The 22674-nt window shown below is 40.4% G+C and overlaps 1 protein-coding gene across 1 annotated transcript in view; it reads left to right on the plus strand.

Annotated features, from left to right (window-relative positions):
• Window positions 1-22674, plus strand: part of ZNF385D (zinc finger protein 385D) — a 478212-nt gene that overhangs the window by 18341 nt on the left and 437197 nt on the right. The gene's annotated exons all lie outside the window — the stretch shown is intronic.

A 22674-nucleotide genomic window follows, 5' to 3' on the forward strand; every position in this document is an offset into this window, starting at 1 on the left:
TGTACAAACATATACATATATACAGGTGCAGTGGGGAAGGGAAGGAGGTAAAACGGGGGGGATGGAGAGGGGGACGAGGGGGAGAGGAAGGAAGGGGCTCAGTCTGGGAAGGCCTCCTGGAGGAGGTGAGCTCTCAGTAGGGCCTTGAAGGGAATGAGAATGAAAAGAAATAATGTGAGAAAATGAAGCATTCTCAATCCTGAAAATTCTATTAAAGAATCTCTATCTGGGCAGAAGTAATAATAATAACAATAATAATAATTTTAAAAAATAATTGTGGTATTTAAGTGCTTACTTTGTGCCAAGCACTGTTCTAAGAACTGAGGTTGATATAAGATAATCAGGTCTCCCATCAGTAAAATGGGGATTAAGACTGTGTACCCCATGAGGGACATGGGCTATGTCCAACCTGATTACCTTGTATCTACCTCAGAGCTTCGAGCAGGGCCTGGCACATAGTAAACGATTATCAAATACCGTAAAAAAGGTCCCACTTGGGGCTCACAGTCTAAGTAGGATGGAGAGGAAGCGTAGAATTCCCATTTTGCATATAAGGTAACTGAGGTACAGAAGAGGTAAGTGACTTGCCCAAAGTCACACAGCAGACAAGTGGCGGAACCAGGAGTAGAACCCATTTCCTCTGAGTCTCAGGCCCGTGCTCTTTCCACTAGGCCTTGCTGCTTCTCAAAGAGAGCATACCTATTTTCTGTAGGTGTCAATTTATGAGACACCCTGCTTTTCATTGATGTAGCCCATCATTTTCATTATAAATGTAATTGGGATAATTTTCCTAATACATGCTCAGTTATTTTAATTCATATGCTTTTATAGTCGAACTTGACTATGCTGTCTAGATGGCTTGGTGTTTTATATTTTCCATACACTCTGACTCCAATAATTTGTCGTCTTGAACTATCATTTTCAACTTTAAATAGTTTTATTTTACAGAAAATCTATTTTAAACAGTCATTGAAAGTGTTTCATTCTATTGATATTTCAGGAAAGATGTAGTCTCTGGTTTATTTTTATGTTCTAGAGGGTGGCAGTCTCTTTAGATTTGTATGAATAGATTAGATGAACTCTAAAAATATGTAATCAAATATTTCCCTTGCTCCCCACATAAAAAAGCAAAAAGAATCAGTGTTCGATTAGAAAGAAACACATATCCAAGAAAGGTACGTAATAATAATAATAATAATAATAATAATAATAATAATAATAATAATAATAGCATTTATTAAGTGCTTACTATGTGCAAGGCACTGTTGTAAGTGCTGGGGAGGATACAAGGTGAACAGGTTGTCCCACGTGGGGTTCACAGTCTTAATCCCCATTTTACAGATGAGGTAACTGAGGCACAGAGAAGTGAAGTGACCTGCCCAAAGTCACACAGCTGACAAGTGGCAGAGCCGGGATTTGAACCCATGACCTCCGACTCCAAAGCCCGGGCTCTTTTCACTGAGCCACGCTGCTTCTCTAAACATGAAACCACATTCTACACATTTGAATGAGTGGGCCAGATTTTATTTTGAAATAGGCTTTCTGTTATCAATTAATCAATGGCATTTATTTTGTGCACTTGCTATGTGTGGAGCACTATACTAAGTATTTAAGAGAATAGACTTGGTACACACAGTCTCTGCCCTCACAAAGCTTGCAATCCAGTGTTAAATTATATATTATGCATTGTTGATATTAATCTGTCTCCCCCTCTAGACTGTATGTTCACTTAGGCAGGGGATGAGTTTACCAATTCTCTTATATTGTACTCTCCCATGCACTTAGTACAATGCTCTGCAACCAGTTAGAGTTCAGTAAATCCCATTGACGATGATGAAAATAAATTACAGGCAGGGGAAGCAACAGGGTTTTAAAGATATATTCATAAGTGCTGTGAGGGTAGGGTTGAGGTGAGTATCTAAGTGCTTAGAGGATGCAAACTAAAGGGAAAATAGGGTTGGGGTATGATAGGGAAGTCTTCCTGGAGGTGTGATTTTAGTAGCTCTTGGATGATGGTCTGCACACAGTAAGCACTCAATAAATACAGTTGATGGAATGAATGAATGAATTTATTTTACTTGTACATATTTACTATTTATTTTATTATGTTAATATGTCCATATTAACATATTATGTTAATATGTCCCTTCAAGGCCCTGCTGAGAGCTCACCTCCTCCAGGAGGCCTTCCCAGACTGAGCCCCTTCCTTCCTCTCCCCCTCGTCCCTCTCTCCATCCCCCCATCTTACCTCCTTCCCTTCCCCACAGCACCTGTATATATGTACATATGTTTGTACATATTTATTACTCTATTTATTTATTTATTTTATTTGTACATATCTATTCTATTTATTTTATTTTGTTAGTATGTTTGGTTTGTTCTCTGTCTCCCCCTTTTAGACTGTGAGCCCACCGTTGGGTAGGGACTGTCTCTATATGTTGCCAATTTGTACTTCCCAAGCGCTTAGTACAGTGCTCTGCACATAGTAAGCGCTCAATAAATACGATTGATGATGATGATGATGGTGAGAATGGTGGTCTGATGGATTTAAAGGGGACCCATCCAGGCAGAACAGAGGGCTTTAGAAAGGGGTTAACAGAAAGCAAGATCAAAGCACAGGAGGAAGTAGGTAGGTATTGGAAGGGCAAGGTGTGCGGACTGGGTTGTAGCTGGAGAGGAGCCAGGATAGGTCTGGGGGAGAGGGCTCATTTCTCAGGGGAGAGCAATGCCAAGGTGACACCTCTCCCTTTGTAAGATCTGCAAGTGGGTCCTGCTGCTGCACTGGGTACTGCCACTGGACCTCAGGGCCTGGAGGGACCATTACGTGAAGGAACAGTTTAGGTGGCACAAATAAATTGGGTCCAGTGATTCCCATGGGAGTTGGTTTGCAGCAGTGCTGGGGCTGCAAGCTAGCAGAAGTCACTGTGGCTTTGGCAGGAAGCACCCGTTTGGCAGTGCCTCACAGAAGAAAAGTTCTGTGATTTAAGGGAAGAGCAGAATAGGCAATTGCGGGAACCGAGGCAAAAAGCGAGTAAACTCAACAGGTAGTGCTACGTTACCAATTCTTCAAAACCAAAATCCTAGTGCAAATGACCGGAGATGCCAGACAAAAAGCAGCTTAAACCTCTTCCCTCCCAGCACTTACCTGTCCTGTGCTATTACCCTCATGAATAATTTGTTTGTTTCCCCCTGTACACTGTAAACCCTTTGTGGACAGGGATCAGGCCTATATTGTATTCTCCCAAGTGCTTAGTACAGTGCTCTGCACACAGTAGGCACTCACTAAATACCATTGACTGATATCTTTCACATGCATGGAAAAGCCTGAAGGTGCCAAGGCAGAGTGACACTGGCTTTTTTCTTTTGCAGTGTGAACGATTTAGTTCACACTAAGCATAGCATCAGGCTAGCTGGCATTTGGCAATAAACCAGATCTTCTTTTACAAATGAGGTTCTTGAGTTGACATTCATGATGTTTGTGCTCTTCAACATCACCCTGTCGATATCATCCCTGGGCCAAGAACTAGCTCATACTTTGTTAGACTCATAAGAATGTTGCACCTAGTTAGCGCTCAACTGTACTGGTTATTTCAGTGGGTTACATATCCTATCACCAGCCTGTACCTTTCTGGATGTCTATTAGATACATGGTTTACCATTGTTTTCTGTATAGTCTGCACTGATTATGTGAATTGTTGATTTTTATTGTCTCTGGAACTAGATCCAAATCCAGGTCTCCACCTGTTCTCCACTACTATCAGTGAAGCCATGTTTCTGTGACAAGTGTGACAGAGAAGCAGAGTGGTCTAGTGGAAAGTGTATGGGCCCGAGAGTCAGAGAACCTGATTTCTAATCCTGGTTCCACCACTCGTCTGCTGTGCAGCCTTGGGCAAGTCGCTTAACTTTTACCTCATCTGTAAAATGAGGATTTCAAAGACGGTGAGCCCCATATGGGACATGGACTGTGTCCAGCCCAATTATCTTGTGTCTTTCCCAGCTCTTAGTAGAGTGCCTGGGCACATAGTAAGCTCTTAACAAATAACATTTAAAGTGTTGCTGGATTGATTCCCTTCCCATTTAATAATGTATATTTTCAGATACTTTACTCAAAACCCTCCTGTTTGCTTCATATTGAGACAATCTAAAATGGTAATCAGATATTGCAGTAGCTTTTGATGATACCAGGCGTATTCAATCTCGATGCTCTGAAGTGTAAATTGATGTGGGAAGGAGGCCCACAATGATAGGAAATAAAGGAAAGCATAGCTTTTCTCAGCTCAATAAGCAGGTTTTCAAGTGGAGTATTGATCTATTTGCCTTAGTGCCGCCCTGCTTGGGCAGTCACTTATTTACAGATCACCGAGATGCTGTGCCTCCCGGGTCAGGTGAATGAGGAGAGTTGAATTTTGATATTCTCAGAGTTTTGCTTTTGCTACGGAGGTACTCATAAATAATTCACACTGCTTTTAGAAAAAAAAGTCTATCCAGGAAAGGTGAAAGGAGACTATTGGTGCCTTATTTGATAGGTTTTGAGCATGCCATGAATGACAGCATTTCACATATTGGTCCAAAGTGAACAGCAGATTTGCACAAAATCTTTTCATTGTGTTCGCCTGAAGGAAGGATTACTGCGGGTAAAAAAAAAATGGGATTAGGATAGGATTAGCCAGTTTCATCATATATTTTTGACCATCATTTCTTAAAACACAACATGGAACATTTATGAAATGTGATCCATGCTTTGATAGAGATTATGTTATTATTACAAAGATTTGCAATACATAATTTAGAATAGGTGATCCTATTCTTATGCCATTTTATCTAAAAGGATAGCATCACTGAGAATTTGATCAATTTTCTCTCTTTTTTAATGGAATTCAATGGTGTTAAATATAAACTCATACTCCATGTAGTGTATTACCAGAGGTTCACAGTCATTTGATAGTTCCTAGACTGAAATTAGAGCGATTTCAAATTGCCATCTGACAGGTGGAGTTCTTGGCAGTTCTTCTTTGTAAACTTGTTGGTGGGATTTACAGCCAGCCTTTTAGTCTGCAGCTTCATACTCTTGTTTTCCTACAGTTCCATTAATCTATTTCTGGTTCTGATCCTAGTTAATCCGTGAGGAAACAACTGAAATAATATTTGGAACTTGTGCATGGCTGAGGGGGTAGAAGTGAACTAGCAAACTGAAATCTGATTTAAAAAATAAAATTAGTCACACTTACAAAGTCCCAAAAGCCAATGGATTTGAAATGCAGCTATGAGTAATGTAAATTAGACAAGTGCTTTTCCATAGTCGCTGGGGGTAATGAAATTGTAAAATGAGATCATTAATGTGTATAAACTTTGGAAAAATATCCATTCAGGGTATTGTTACTCCTGTGAATGTATGTCAACTTTGACTTCACTGAGTTAGTGTGCTTAGTATTCTGGAGTGGTGGAACTGCTGGAGGAGGGTGCCAGTGGACTGGGGTTCTATTCCTAGTTCCATAACACTCTTAATGTGCAATAATTTGCAAAATGGTATCAGTGTCAGTGGATTTGCTGTAAACTTCAAGAACAAATTCAAGAACAATGCAAATGGATTGATTTAAGTATATTTTTAAATCAGTTGCATAGCTCTCAACGGAGAAGCAGCGTGGCTCAACGGAAAGAGCCCGGGCTTTGGAGTCAGAGGTCATGGGTTCAAATCCCGGCTCTGCCAACTGTCGGCTGTGTGACTTTGGGCAAGTCACTTCACTTCTCTGGGCCTCAGTTACCTCATCTGTAAAATGGGGATTGAGACTGTGAGCCCCCCGTGGGACAACCTGATCACCTTGTAACCTCCCCAGCGCTTAGAACAGTGCTTTGCACATAGTAAGCGCTTAATAAATGCCATTATTATATTATTACTAGGGTCAGGATGAATTGGACCAGTTGTCCAAGCCATAGGTTTTAGGTCCTCCATTTCTTTTAGTATGTGGATGGTACGGTTGAAGAAGTGAAACTACTGTACTGGAAAATGTTGCACTATTTAAATCTCCTTCCTTCTCCCCAACACCCAAGACCAATAGCCACATCCCAAGTTCCATACTACCTGGTGACAGTAATACAGGATTAAAACCCATGATTCCCAGACCCATGTTCCTTCCACTAGACAAAGCTACTCACACTACCACCAATTCCATTTTTCAAGCCCTAAACCATGCCATAATCTCTTTGATATTTTCCTGGGGGCTAAGATCTCTTGGAATTTCCACTTCCTAATCCTTCATAGTTTGATTCCCATTTTCTTCTGCCTCCAGGGCACCTCTAGATGGATGTTCCTCCTGCACTTAAAGTTCACTGTTAAAAAGCATACTGTTCATCTTCCTTCCCAAATCCTCTCCACCCAACTTTTCCATTATAGTAGACAACATCAACAATAATTGTGGTATTTGACTGCTTCCTTCACAAACACTGAGATAGACTAAAGATAGACAAGTAGGACACATGGGGCTCATGATCTATGTAGAAGGGAGAACAAAATTTGAACCCCCCATTTTTTAGATGATGAAACTGAGGCACATTTACGTTTTGTGACTTAATGATGGTATTTAAGTGCTTACTATGTGCAAAGCACTGTTCTAAGCGCTGGGGAGGTTACAAGGTGATCAGGTTGTCCCAGTGGGGGCTCACAGTTTTAATCCCCATTTTACAGATGAGGTAACTGAGGCACAGAGAGGTTGTGACTTGCCCAAAGTCACACAGCTGACAGTTGATGGGGCCGGGATTTGAACCCATGACCTCTGACTCCAAAGCCCGTGCTCCTTCCACTGAGCCACGCTGTTTCTCTGGGCAGAGTTGGGATTGAAACCCAGGTCCTCTGATTCTCAGGCCAGTGGTCTTTCCACTGCTTCCACTGCTATCCTTTCAATTTCTCAAGTCCGTAATCATACCCTGTCTTTTATGCCTCCCTTTTCTTCAACTCTTGTTTTAAGTCTGTTGCCAGCTCATGCTGGTTCCTCCTTTCCAGTATTTCGAGTCTGCTCTCCTTCCTCTCCATTTAGACTGTCAACATCTGGTCAAGGCACTTAGTTGTTTCTTGACTCCTGCATCAGCTCCTCACAAACCTTCCTATGCACAGTCTCTCTCTCTTCTGCAGTTTTTAGCTCACTCTGCTTCATTCTGAACATGTCTCCCAACTCCTCCAAACCTCTCCGCCTAAACCCCGAACTCCTGATTATTGGCTATAGAGCAGGCAGTTCTCTCCCCATTACTTGTCCTCACTCTTTTCCCACTCCACCCCGCATCATAAGCTTCGTTTCTCTCAAGCCCACCTTCTCGGCCTTCTCGTCTTTCCCACCACTGACCTCTTGTTCATTATCTCCCTTCTTCCTGGAACTCCCCATTGACACCCATCATTCCTGTCTCCATTTTCAAAGCCCTTGTGAAATCCCATCTCCAGGAGGCCTTCCTTGATTTTTCATTTCTCAACTGTATTTCCAGTACCCCCCCAACCTCCAAGTTCAGCACTTCCATATCACCCCAGCACTTCTGTTTCACCTCAGCACTTGGATACTTACCCTGTCCTTCCTGCCCTCCATAGCACATACATACCTACGTCTATATGCTATTGCTTCCTCATGTCTGTAATTTGTTTTGGTATCTGTCTTCCCCACAAATTGTAAGCTCTTTGAAGGCAAGGATCATGACTTCTAATTCTGTCGTACTCTCCCAAACAGTACAGTGCTCTGCCAGTGCTGTTGGTGTTCAATACATTCTACTGATTGACTGATAGGAGATAGGTTCGGATATATGATGAAGCTAATTTCCATAATGAGAGGTTTGTTTCTGCACTGTCTGGAGAGTATGTGAATCAAAGTTAAAAATAGGCATTGTTACTCTGATTTTGCCCTTGTTTTTCCACTTAGTAATTTGTTCCAGGATTAAGGATAGATCATTTTTCTCTGCTGCACTTTATCAACATTGTTGCCAGTCATCAGAATGCAAGACCTCAGTCACCATGGCCCTGTTGCAATTTGAGACCGAGGGATTTCAACAGAGCCACTGATACTGAAAATACCAACAGGAGTTTGAGCTGACTAATGGGACAGTTAGGCTGGAAGACAGGCCTGTAACCAAACATTCCTGTACCACTCCCTGAAATACACTGCTGTCTCTCATTTGTTGTGAAATCTTATGAGGATCCGTAAGCTAAGAATGGATTTTCCAGTGCAAAAGCCAAGGTGGAGAGGTAATTTAATGCTGATGAGATGGTCATAGCTGCTTTCACACTGGCTCATAGATCTCTATTGCTCTGGAAATTAAGTAGAAAAATAATTATTTGTGTTGACTGAATCTCCTGGGACTGGAATGTGAAAATATTAACACTTCTGTTGTCGCAGTATGCACTGAAGGCCTTTGTCAGACCAAGGTAATTATGCTGATCCCGTTTATAGTCTTGCTGCTAATTGTATAATTTCCACGAGAGGGCAGTGTAGCACACGGTTCAGATGTTAAGAAATTGGATTGTGGAAACTACACCATAACATTTAACCTCTTTAGAGTGCACTCCCGACTAAATTAACTTAAAAGTGACAGGATAAAAGCATTTACACTTTGACACTATATTAAATAATTTCATGCAAATCAGAGGAATTTAATAATCAGTATTGTCATTTTCAGCTAAAGTCATTGAAATCCGTACAGTGAGAGTGCTCAGAAGGATACATGTATTACGTATATTTAATTGTAATATAAAATGATACTATTGCTTTAGTATCTTTGTGAACTGAAAAATGTTTTTCCAAACGGAAAAAATTGAGTGCTAGTTAATTGCACTGCTGAAAAGACAGGCGATGATAGGTAAAAGCCATCGTGCCATACTGGACATGCCAGGTTAAAATTTTGGAGTTGGCAGAACAAAACTTTCCAATGCACTTGAGAGGATGATTAACATTTATCTTCATTATTTTTGTTTCCATACATATTTGAAGTTAGCACGCTAGTTTTGTCATCTTAATAGTTATTGAGAAACTGGGATGTCTCTTCCTCTAACTTTTTGTTTGGATTTCCTGAAGTCCATCAAGAGTATGTTTTGAGCACTATATTTTGCTCTTGTGAGAATACATTAGAGTTGGAAACACCATCCGTCTCCCCTGGGAACTTATGATCTAGGTGGGGGTTAGACATTAAACTGAATTACAGATTGCAGGAGCAATTGAATTTAAGGTTATGTAAGGTTATATAGGTAGGAAGCAGTGTGGTCTAGTGGGTAGAACACAGGCTTGGGTGTCAGAAGGACCCGGGTTCTAATTCTGGCTCCGCCACATGTCTGCTGTGTGACCTTGGGCAAGTCATTTGTGAGATGGCGATTAAGAATGTGAGCCTCATGTGGGATGGGAACCGTATTTACCCTGATTAGCTTGTATCTACCCAGCACTTAGAACTGTGCTTGGCACATAGTAAGTGCTTAACAAGTGTCATTATCATTATTATTATAGTAATTGTGATTTTGGTTAAGTGTTTACTATGCACCAACTACTGTTCTAAAGATTGGAGTAGATACAAGATAATCAGGTCTGATACTATCATTGCCTGCATGGGGCTCAATGCCGGAGGGATGAAAATAGGTTTTTAATACCAACTGCGCTGATGAGGAGATCAGTACATGGAAGTTAAGTGTCTTGAACATGATCACACAGCTGTCAAGTGGAAGAACTAGGATTAGAACCGAGCTCCGCTGATTCCCAGGTCTGTGGTCTTTCCATTAGGCTGTGCAGTTTCCTAGTAGGGGATGGGGTGAGAAGCTTATCAGTGTAGGGGAGGACTCAAATGCTTAGGTCATTGAGTAGCGCGGGTCCAAGAGGGAATGGAGTGAGGAGGCACAAGATTAGTCAGGGAAGGCTCCATGGAGGAGATGTGATTTTTAATAGGACTTTGATGATGGGAAGAGTTAGTGGTCCACTGGATATGAAAGGGGAAAGAGTTCCAGGAGAAGGGATGGCATAAGCAAGAGATGAAAGTGAGAAACAGTGAGCAGCAGACTAGCATTAGAAGATGGAATGTGTGGGCTGGGTTATAGTGGGAGACAAGCAAGGATAATTATCAGAGAGAGAGAGGTGATTGAGTGTTTTACAGCCAATGGTCGGGAGTTTCTGCTTCACATGGAGAAGGATGGGCAGTCATTGGCAGTTTTTGAGGAATGGTGAGACTTGCACAGAACGATGTTTTAGAAAAAATGACCTGGGAAACAGAGTGATCTATGAATTGGGGAGGGACTAGTGGCAGGAAGGTGAGCAAGGAGGTCGATGCAGTAGTTGAGGAGGTGGGATATGACCATGGCTTGTACTAGACAAGCAAGGGGTAGCAGTTTGGATGAGATGTTGTGAAGATAGAAACAGCAGAATTTGTTGATGCAATGATGAACATATGTTGTGTAAACAGTAGCTTTAGGTAGTTCTTAGATTAGACGTTAGCAGTTTTCCCTTAGTTGGCTAACTAGTTGTAATAATCAAGAATTTGAAGTAGATAGTAGCTCTTACTGTCAAGTACCTTGGATGTTCACCCACGAGAACTGAGCTATGACAGATATGCCTTCCTGGATCTTCAGTTGCTCGAAGGCAAATGTGTCATTTGCTTTTGGATATTGAAGGTGTTTAATAAACCCAAGTTCATTTATCTGGAACATCTGAAAGAAAGAAGTTGTAGTTTTGGGAATTGAGTTCTCTTAATCCTCACATATCATAATAATGTATTGTAAGTACCCACAATTTAAGGTGTCCTGATATCATTATAAAGTATCATTTCTACCTGAAAGCCTTTGGTGTGGAATTGTAGATTTCTGCTGATTTTTGTTGTCTTCCATTGGTTTGCAAGGGTCTTGAAGGGCAGATATCCATCATCATTCTCTATAAGTCTTTCAGATCTTGACGCAGTTCTTTACTGATAAGGAACCAGTGTGGTCTGGTGGAAAGAATGAGGGCTTAAGAGTGAGAAACTGTGGGTTCCAGCCCTATCTCTGCCACAATCCATCTTTGTGGCCTTAATCTCTTGGGGCCTGTTTGTTATTGTAAAGTGGTGATTGTGAAGGTATTACTATCTGCCTCACCCTTCCTCACAAGGAAAATGTGAGAAAAAAGCAAGGTAAAGGATGCCAAAGTGCTTTGAAAAAAATAGAGCCAAATTCAAAGCATTACAAAATCACAGTAGAGGTTGAACTATTCCACTGTCCTTTTATTAAGTATTTAAGTAAGATGCCCTTAGGTAAGTAATCTTCCCAAGAGAAGCATGGCAGAGTAGCCTGTTAAATCATTCTCTCCATTTTGGACCTTTCCTTTTTGCTTTTAAGTTTTTGCCTGGACTCTTGCATTAACATTTTCCCTCAAGGCGATAATCAGCAGAAGTTTTAGTAGTGCATTAACCATTCTTCCAGATCATTAGCCATTTTAACAGAGTTGTCTCCTTTGAGGTTGTTGTGCTAGACATTTAGGAATTCACTCTTCATCCTGATTGGAAAGTTGCCAGAAAAGGTGCCATATTAATGGCTCAGGGTGCAAGAAGTAGTCTCAAAAGGTCTGGTTTACATGAATTTAATCCCAGCATCATCTTAAACAGGAAGGGAAGTTATAACTCTAGGTAATGTTTTATATGTAGATATGTTCCCTTTATGCATAATGTACATATGCGATCATTTATCAAGAGCTAACAATTGATTCCCTATGCTGTTGTGGTATTTTTATTGTTGTATCTTTCTGACATGCTTGTGGCCAACCTCCCCGCTGCTTTATTTTTAGAGGTAAACCACCTGGGAACCAGGGTTTGTGTTGGATTCTCATATGTGTATTTTTGTACCCGGTGCTGAGTATAATGCTTTGCTATCAGTTAATCAATCAGTGGCATTTGAGTGCTTATTGTAGGCATAGTACTCTTCCAAGCACTTGGGAAAGTACAATAAGATATAGGTTATAGGCATGAACCCTATCCACAAGGACCTTCCAGTCTACAGAGGGAGCTAGCATTAAAATAAATTACAGATAGGGGAAAGAGAGTATTAGGGTATTTGTTTAAGTGCTGTGGAGCTGGAGTGATTATCCACGTGTTTAAGGGGTACACAGCCAAGTATGCAGTGGCTGCAATAGGGAGGGCAGTTAGGGGAAATGAGACCTTATGTGTTGGTTTGTCTGCAAGTCACTTGCTCACATATTTATGTAAATATGAACTGTGTTCATTGCATAAATATCAAGCCCATTGAAAGACAAGATGTGGGCTTATATAATATTCTTTTTGAAAGTGTTCTACAAGAAATTTTAATTAGGGCAATTTATACAGTAAAACTGATATTCTGTAAATAATCAATGGGCCTTGGAGTTATCACTTCCAAAGCATGCTTATAGACAAGTTAATGATGCCAAAGGTGTCTTGTGACTTATTTCCTTCATATTTTATATTTTCTGTGAACAGAAGTTTATGGATCATTGATGACTTAACAAAGTCTATCTGAAGCTTCTACCAATTTATACCATAGTGTTACATTTGAATTCTTGGCTTTCTGGTCATTGTTCATATGATAGTACAGATACACTGCATTTACCAAAATGAACAGTGCTTGATTCCTATGAACAGGATCATATATATTATATATAAAAAAATTAAGCTTTGTGTCAGTTTGCTCTTCCAATTCTGAATTTAGTCAGGGAGGTGAAAAAAAATTCACCCTGCCTTTTAAAAGAATGTCATTTGCAACATTACTCGGTATTTTTGTGGTACTCTTTTCCCAGTGCTCTAAATGACAATGTACTCAGTTACTTTCAGTGCCTAAATCAGTCCCTCTTAATAACTTAAGAACTCAGGATGATGCATTAACTCTTTCTAGATATTTCAAGAATCATTTAGTTATTAAAGGAGCATTAGGAGCAGATGCAAAATTAGATCTTATAAAAATATATGGGTTCTGATTTAATGTTGATATTTCTAGGCTATAGTTACTGGAAGGCTTGATAAACTGAGATGACATTTTATAACATAAACTAATGGGCCTTAGTGGAGACAGCTATAAAATAAGAATCAAATAACCCTGGGTCCTATTCTCAGCGCTGCCACTGACTCATTGAGTGACTAACAAATCTCTTTTCCATCGGTGAAACCCAGGAAGTGGGACACTAAGTCACTCTGGAAGCTATTTGGGTAGCAAGATGACACCCCAACATTTGTAAATGTCCTATATTAGGAGTTGTGATTGGTCACTTAAATCCTGGGAAGAATCTGACCCAATAAATTTGTAATTTTTGCATATTTTCCCAGGTAGGTGTTCCCAGATTGTTGTTAAGCTTGCCAGTCACCCAGGATGTCAGGAGCTGAGCTGGGCACAGAATCCTGGTTTCTTGATTCTCATTTTATAGTTCTCGTCACTAAACCTTGATGGTTTATGACTATTTAAATCGTCCTTTGTGGTTCACTGTTATATAAAATCATATGCTGTTAACTAACACTAACTAGAGACAGTGGTACCTTTAAATCAGAATACACATCACTTACAACATTTAGGATTACATCTGTTTTTGACACTAATAACTTGAGCCACATTTGTCCATAGACAACTTAGAATTATTGCTGTCATTAAAATATAGAATCATTATTCTTTGTTACCACTTATTTTGTTAGTCATTGTCTTTAAAGTCTCACCTTTGTAAATAGCTTTGAATTCATGGAAATCAGTCTGTGGTATTGAGCACTTACTGCATTCCTAGCACTGCACAAAGCACTTGGGAGAGAACAAGAGAATAAATAGATATTATCCCTGCCTTCAAGGAATACCTTCTATTCGGGCGATAGACATTAGAATTACTTTCAGATAGGGGGAGCAAAAGAAGTGCTGGGGCAAGGGAAATGTCTTAAAGGCAAGAGGAAATGGTGAATTTTACATTGGAAGACAGGATTGATGAGATTAGATTGATGAGATTAAGATACAGTAAGTAGGTTAGCATTAGAGGAATGAAGTGTGCAGGCTGGGTTGTAGTAGGAGAATAGAGAGATGATATAGGAGCAGGCAAGGTGATTGAGTGCTTTAAAGCTGATGGTAAGAAGTTTCTGTTTGTTGTGGTAGTTGGGCAACCACTGGACGTTCTTGAGGAGAGAGAGGGGAGATGTGGACTAAAATTTTTTTTAAAGAAAATGATCCGGACTGGAGAGGGGAGAGACAGGCTGCAGAAAGGTTAGTGATGCAGTAGTTAAGGTGGGACATAAGTGCTTGGATCAGCATAGTAGTAGTTTGGAGCAAGAGTTAAAGGTAGTTTTACTTGGATATGTGCCCCTTAAGCACTTAATTTTCGCACCACCCTCATCACTTAATGTCTGTAATTTTAATGTCTGTTTTCCCCTCTAGACTCTATGCTCTTTGTGGGCAGTGAAAATTATCAATCAGGTTGGTTGCATTGAATTGCGCCAACCACTCAGTACAGTGCTCTGCACACAGTAAGTGCTCAATAAATACCATTGATTGGGAGCTGAAGCCTTGGGAGCTGATGAGCTTCTCAAGAGAGTGAGTATGAACCCAAGAGTAGGTGACCCAGAACAAAGCTGGAAGAACATCCATGTTAGGCTATGTCTTACTCCCTCTCTGTTCATTTGTAGTTGCTGCTAGGTATTGAAATGATTTGAAGTAGTAATAGTAGTAGTAAAAGTTTCCAGTACTCTACCAGTCTCAACCATTAATTAATTAATTAATTCATTCATTCATCCAATCGTATTTATTGAGTGCTTACTGTGTGCAGAGCACTGTACTATGCGCTTGGGAAGTACAAGTTGGCAACATATAGAGATGGTCCCTACCCAACAGTGGGCTCACAGTCTAGAAGGGGGAGACAGACAACAAAACAAAACATATGGACAGGTGTCAAGTCATCACAGTAAATAGAAATAAAGCTAGATGCACATCATTAACAAAATAAATAGAATAGTAAATATGTACAAGTAAAATAGAGTAATAAATCTGTACAAACATATATACAGGTGCTGTGGGGCGGGGAAGGAGGTAGGGCGGGGGGGATGGGAAGTAGGAGAGGAAAATGGGGGCTCAGTCTGGGAAGGCCTCCTGGAGGAGGTGAGCTTTCAGTAGGGCTTTGAAGGGAGGAAGAGAGCTAGCTTGGCGGATGTGTGGAGGGAGGGCATTCCAGGCTAGGGGGAGGTCATTGGCCGGACGTTGATGGCAGGACAGGTGAGAAGGTTGGAGGGACAGGGACAGAGTTGATGTTAATCGGGGTGCCTGGAGTTAATAATAATAATAATTATTATTATTATTATGGAATTTGTTAAGCGCTTACTATCATCATCATCATCAATCATATTTATTAAGCGCTTACTATGTGCAGAGCACTGTACTAAGCGCTTGGGAAGTACAAATTGGCAACATATAGAGACAGTTCCTACCCAACAGTGGGCTCACAGCCAAGCATTGTTCTAAGTAATGGATAGATACAAGGTAATCAGGTTGTCCCACAATAGGGCTCACAGTCTTAACCTCCATTTTATAGTTGAAGTAACTGAGACACAGAGAAGTGAAGTGGCTTGCCCAAGGTCACACAGCAGACAGATGTTGGAGCCGGGATTAGAATTAATTGAGAAAGTCTCACAATGATGCCAAAGTGTACTTAGAAAAGGCTAAAATGCTATTATCTGTTTTGTATAGGTTATGTTTTATTCCTCATAAGGAATTTCACTTGACCTTCCATTTCATTCAAGAATGTCATTTGATTTTGGATAATCTTTAAATTTGTGTACTACTCCAGACTTGATTGGCCTCTCCAGCATGATTTTTGAGAACTGAATTTTCTGAACTCGGAAACTCCCTTCTCAGTCTATTTGGTTATGTTTGTTTAAATAAGGTCTGGAGCATTACCAGCAGAGTTGAGCACAAAATAATATTAATATGGAAAGTTGTATTTTCATACAGTATTTGGTTTGCCCTTATTCCTAAATGAATAGTTTTTACTTAATTCTCTCTAAAACCAGAGACTCCTTTTGATTCTAGACAAGCTCCCCTGAACTATATTTCATGGTGCAGCATATTATTAATGGGGTATATGGTGTTATTTATTCTCTCAGACATTATTTTCAAGAACTTCCGATCGGGGTTGTTTTTCTTTGTGTAATGTACAGAGAGACTAGCAGTTTCCTGTTCTTTTTTATTGGCTCAGCTAGTTGTTGCAATTTGATTCAAGAGGAAGTCATACTTCTGATAAATGAAGACATGCAACCCCATTTAGGAAGCAGACATTCAGATAGGAACTCTCCAACAAACTCAAGGGGTTGTAAAGTAGTGAATGAAACATTTACATTCTGTGGAATAAAAGAAGTAGGTATGCTAAAAATGAGCCCAAACATCATAATTCTACTTGTAGAATGAAGACATTATTCGTACTCTAAAGCAGAATGATGACAAAAGTCCAAGTGGTTCTTAGTAACTAGCAATAAAACAGCCTTAAAGAAGTGTTCTTTGAAGAAGTGAACTTTAGTGCAAATGAAAGGAAAGAACAATGCCAGTCTTCACAGTTCCAATTAGTGGCAGTAGTGATAGTATTATTAAACTTTTACCATGTGCAGAGCACTCTGAGAGAATACACACACTTAGGAATTAGGCACAGTCCCTGCTCCTTAGGGAGCCCATGCTTAGAGGAAGAGAGCCATGAAATGCCTCCCAAGCTGGTTTGGGTTGGTCCCTCTTCATGTGTTTCTGCAGAGTGACATCTGTTTACCGATGATTCCCCCCCCCCCCCCACCACCTCCCATACATATGAGTTATTCTGAAGAAGCAACCTCTTGATTTATAATCCTGATTTAAATATCACACCAAGAATCCACTATGAGCTTGCCCCCCAGAATGAAAGAACACATTACATAAAATCCAGAGCTGTCACATTTGCTAACTTCCCCTAAGCAGGACCCTCAAGTCCCATCAGACATCATGTCTATTTGTTGCCCCAAAATCAATTCATTTATTGCCTCCCTCTGCCCCTCATGCCATTGGGTTCCCACTGTCTCCTGAGCAATTTTCCTTCTCCTCCAGACACCTAACTCAGTCCCTCCTTCACCTGTTTCCCCTCTGCACATCCCTGTGTATTAATACAATGCCTTTGCAAGCCACTTCAACCTTCCCAGCTCCTGCCTGTCTTTAGCAGCACCCAGAGTGGTCACCATGAAGACAGGGGGACATGGTTAATCCCTGCAGCTGCAGGGAAAGGAGGGAGAGGAGAGAAAAGAGATAGAAGGGTGGAGCAGGAGGAAAATGGGTGAACTAATACTTGAGTTAATTCTCAGATATCTGAAGTAATTGGGATTAAATCTCTTTTGCATATTTTATTTAAAGGTAGATTGTAATTGCAAAAGAAGTCTCAAGAAAAGATCCTCCAATATTGTGTCCCTGTTACATAACCAGCATTAGCATTCCCATTAATATGCATAGTTATGAAACAGAATTTTGTGGTTCCTATTCTAAGATATTAATATTAATTTATACTTGCCTGCATTTAACTTTAAATGTGGCAAAGCATGCGTAAACACACGCACTGTTAGAGATCTATGTATATTCAATGACAATTCATGTATATGTTTATAATCCAGCATTCACACAGAATGGAAGTTTCTGTTAAGTGTGTCATCAGTGAAGATCATCTAGATATACACTGTCAATCACTAATGGGACTGTGGATATTTACTGGTAAATCACATAAAATAGTTACTGCGAACCTAACATATGCATTAGGAAGTTTTCAATTGATTGTCAGTGTTAATCATATGATTAACTATACTCCTATAAGTTTAATGCCATATTTTATTCTAATAATTATTACACATGCAAACCCCATTATTTTCATTATTGTCATTATTTACCCACTCTTAGAGGAAGGGAGAGTGGTAATGGGCAGCCATGGAATTGTTGATCACTAATACCTCAACAACAGAATTAAGTTGCACCAAGTGTAAACACCTCTGATGGTAGAACAGACTCTACTGGTTCCAGCATGTAAAAAAAATAAAAACAAAAATAGGACTGTGTGATAATTTCACCATTTGGGCTTGGAGTGAATTGCACCCATGTATCACTTCCTGGCCGTAGACATTGAAGAGAGACAGTTCACGCCAAGGAGAGGAGGGAAACATTGGGGAAGTCAGGGAGCCCCTGCACTGCAGAGAGCATGGTAAGTACCCTGACAGTAGTTGAATGAATATAGGGCTCTAACAGTGTGTGTATTTGTGTATGCTTGGCCACAGGTAAAGTTAAATTTAGATATGTATAAATTAATGCTAATATCTTAGACTAGGAACCACAAAATCCCATTTCATAAATATTCATCTTATCGTGAATGCTAATTCTGGTTACCTTACGGAGACATGATATTTGAGGATTGTTTCTTTACAGTGTTGGTATGCCTCCTTCATGATTAATCTCAGCAAAGTTTCATTTTTCATAAAATGAGAAAGAGGAAGACTCAGAGTTGATTATCAAAGCTTCAGAAATACTCGAGTATGCACTAACATGCAGACGAACTACTGTAAATACCCAAAGTTCAATAATCAAACGTGGACTTCTGTCTTAAGTTACAGATGGTTGACCACACCTGAATCAAATTCCTGCTTTCTCTCCTCTCTCCTCTGACCCCGACTCCCTTCTGATAGGTCCTGAATATTTCCATAACCAGGGTTTGCCTGAAATATTTGGTATATTGCCCATTTATAATTCAGTAATAACAGTGCTTAGTGAATACCAATATTTTTATTGTGGTATTTGTTAAGCATTTTATCTGTGCCACACATTGTAATAAGCTCTGGGATATAGAGGTAGTCAGGTTGTTCCACATGGAGCTTCAGAGCCCCATTTTACAGATGAGAAAACTGAGGCTCTAAGAAGTTAAGTGATTTTACAGGGTCACAAAACAGGCAAGGGTCAGAACTGAGTTTAGAACCCAGGACCTTTAGCTCCCAGGGCAGTGCTCTTCCCACAAGGCCATGCTGCTTGCCAAGTCCAAATTAATTCCTCCCTTCTCTGTCCCTCCTTTGCACCCGTGAACCACTCCCTGGCTGTAGACATTGAAGAGAAACAGTTCACACAAAGGAGGGGCGGGAAAAATTGGGGAAGTCAGGGAGCCCTTGCACAGCAGAGAGCATGGTAAGTGCCCTGGCAGAATGCCTTCTTAGTGCCTGTGTTTTAGTCATAGCATCCTGCCAGGTCCGTCTCAAAGCAATCCACTCTAAACCCAAATGGTGAAATTATCACACGGTGCTGTTTTTGCTTTTTTCATGGAGGGTTGAACCAGTTAAGGAGAGTCAGTTCTGGCTGTATTAAGTAGTTAACTGGAGTCAGTTCTACCATCAGAGGTGTTTTCACTTGGTGCCACTTAATTCTGTTGTTGAGGGATAGTGAACAACATTCCGTGATTGCCCACTACATAATGTTCATGTTCTGTAGGCTTGCATTCTTGTTTTTTAATGTCTTTGTTTTTATTTCAAAGTTTTTTAATAATGGTGGTCAGTATTATGACCACCATCATACATTAGATCAGTGATTTGTGTGAACACTTGACAGACTCATTCTCTGAGACTCATTCTCTGAGGGGTAGTTGTTTGTCCAGAACCCATCATAACACACACAATTTGGATTTTTTTTCCTTCATGCATAATTTATTATTGCTCAGGATGAAGCTCCCCTCCCACTTTTCTTCCTACTCCATTGGCTATGTTTGGTTTCAGGACCAAGGAGTTCACTATTATATCACTGCGTGCTGCATTGTGCTGTTAAAGACTGACTCACGAATGTAGCATTGCTGAAGACACAGACTCCTTATCTAGGAGGTGTAGTATTGTGCAAAGATTCCATTTTGCAGCTGAAGTCAAGGGGAAATGGGGGCAGTACAACCTATACTATTGTCTTTTAAAATATAGTGACTTTAGTGACTTCTAAATAGCAATGTGTATCATGGGAAGCAACATAAATACTGCTGTTAACAATCAGAAGCCTTGTTATCTCATCCACTGTATTATTATTATTGCTGTATTTGTGAAGTGCTTATTGTGTGTCAAGCACTGGCCTAAGTACTGGGGAAGATAAAACATAATCCGGTCAGAGATTGTTCATATCTCACACAGGGCTCACAGTCTAGGAAAATGTAAGGTATTGAATCCCTATTTGTTAATGATGTAAATAAGGACCAGAGAGGGTAAGTGACTTGCCCAAGGTCATAGAGTAGGTGTGTTGTGGAGCTGGGATTACCACCCAGGTCCTCTGACTCTAAGGCCCATACTCTTTCCATTAGGCTATGCTGTTCTTCCCCATTAAATAAGAATGGGGTATATACATTAAAATATTTGTATGAATATATGTGTATAAATATTTGTATAAATGTACCTTTCCTTAAATTTATGCTTAGAGATTTTACTACTGGCAGTGAGATTTTATCAGTATGACTGTACTAATAAGCATCATTGCTTGATTGACAATCCCTTCTGCTTCATTTTCATGTAAAGTTTCCTCCTTGCCATACCAGCTGCATTTCATATTTTTAGTGATGATATCTTGACATCTTGCTATTTGATGTTAAGTGCTGCACATAAGTGCTATTAGTGGAATTGCCCTAAAACTCAAATGAAGCATCTGTGGTAGGTTTAGGTATCGTATCTACAAAGAAGATTGGATAACAATTTCCCCACAATACCTTTATCATGATATGAATCTCTATGCCACATTTGTGTCACACTCTGTGTTTGACCTCCTAAATCACACATTAGCCTTCTGGATCCAGCTTTCTACCTCTTTGACCTTGAATCATTAGGAAGTAGGCAACCCAGTGGCAATTTTTAACGCAATATTGCTGCTGTTGGTCCTTGGTTCGGTGAGGGAACTGACAGATGTGAGCTGGTTCATAAAACATTGAACATCTTCAGACTACTTGTTGGTGAATGTGAGAAACATTGTCTTCTGCATGTCTTCTTGCTTAAATATATGTTCTGCATGCTTAATAATAATAGTATTAGTATTACTTGTTAGGTTCTTATTGTGTGCCAATCACTGTTCTAAACACTGGGATAGATACAAATTAATCAAGTTGAACACAGTCCCTGTCCCACAGTGGGGCTCACACTCATAATCCCAGGTAACTGAGGCACAGGGATGTGAAGGGACTTGCCCAAGGTTACACAGCAGACATGAGGTAGAGCTGGGATTAGAACTGAGGACCTTCTGATTCCCAGGCCTGTGCTCTATCCACTGTCACGCAGCTTCCCCATGCTGCTTTAGTATCTGCCACATCCACATAAACTACCACATCCACATAAACCTCTGACCCATCTGTTCACACCTAAAAACATTCACACCTACTCTTCTTCCCTCCCTGACAGCATTTCTCCAGCTCACTTTCTGGTGCTTTCAAACATGCCCACACTTCATATTAAAAAAAACAGCAACAACCTAATCTTGACCACATTGGATCATCCAGTTATCACCTTATCTCCCTAGTATGGGTCCTGTGTACATCCCTCAAATGGAATGTTTACACCTGCTGCCTCCATTTCCTCTCCCCCAATTCCCTCTTTGGCTCTTGAAAATCTGGCTTTCATCCCTTTTACTCCACTGAAACTGCTTTTTCCAAGATCACCAGTGACCTACTACTTTCCAGATATAATGGAATCTACTCTTTCTTTTTCCTTCTTGGCCTTTCAACTACCTTTAATACTATGGACCACCTTCTCCTGCAAGCGTTATTTGTCTTTGGTTTTAATGGCACCATTGTCTACTGGTTCTTTTCCTAACTCTCTGTCCATTCCTTCTCAGTTTCTTTGATTGACTTTCTCTGCCTCCCACGTCTTTAGTACAGTGTCCCTCTAGGCTCAGTTCAGGATCCTCTTGCACTCTCAATTTCCCCTCAGTTTCTGCTCCCAGGCTTCAACTACCCCCTCTGTGCTGTGATTCCCAGCTGATTGGAAAAACTTGATTACTACAAAAAAAGTGTGTACTCCGAATTCATAACCAAGTCAATCAGTCATATTGAGCACTTATTGTGCACTTACTGTGTGCAGAGCACTATACTAAGCGCATGGGAGACAGCTTGTTTGGCCTGAATAGAATAGCTTGGTTTTGCAGTAGAGCTTTATGTTTCCAATTTAAGGCCTGCGGTGGTAGAAACTCCAAGTAACTGAAATGAACAAGCACATTTGAAACTGGATAAAACAAACCCAGTTGTTACCATTATAGTGCATTTGTTTTAGCTCATTGTTTGACTGGGCTGTGGATTCCTCTGATCTGTAAATCAGTGTGAGGGAGCAAAGCAGTGAGATCAGAATTATGTCCATATCCGACCTCTCTTAGTTTCATATCAACTTCTTTAAGCACTTCAAACTCTCTAGACATTGAGCTGTCTCATACCTAGTAAGTTATATCAGGGCAAAGTATCGTCTTAAAAGGATAATTTAACGATTTCTCCCTCCCTGTTCTCTGATGGGGTCTTGTCTTTTCTTATGCTGTCAAGTCATCTCCGACCCACAGCGACGCCATAGACACATCTCTCCCAGAGAGCCCCACCTCCACCTGCAATCGTTCTGGAGTGTATCCATAGAGTTTTCCTGGTAAAAATACAGAAGTAGTTTGTCATTACATCTTTACTTCCAGTAAACTTGAGTCTCAGTCCTCGAATGTCTCCCATGCCACTGCTGCCCAGCATAGGT

Source organism: Tachyglossus aculeatus, chromosome 2, assembly GCF_015852505.1.
Source record: "Tachyglossus aculeatus isolate mTacAcu1 chromosome 2, mTacAcu1.pri, whole genome shotgun sequence".
NCBI lineage: Eukaryota > Metazoa > Chordata > Mammalia > Monotremata > Tachyglossidae > Tachyglossus > Tachyglossus aculeatus.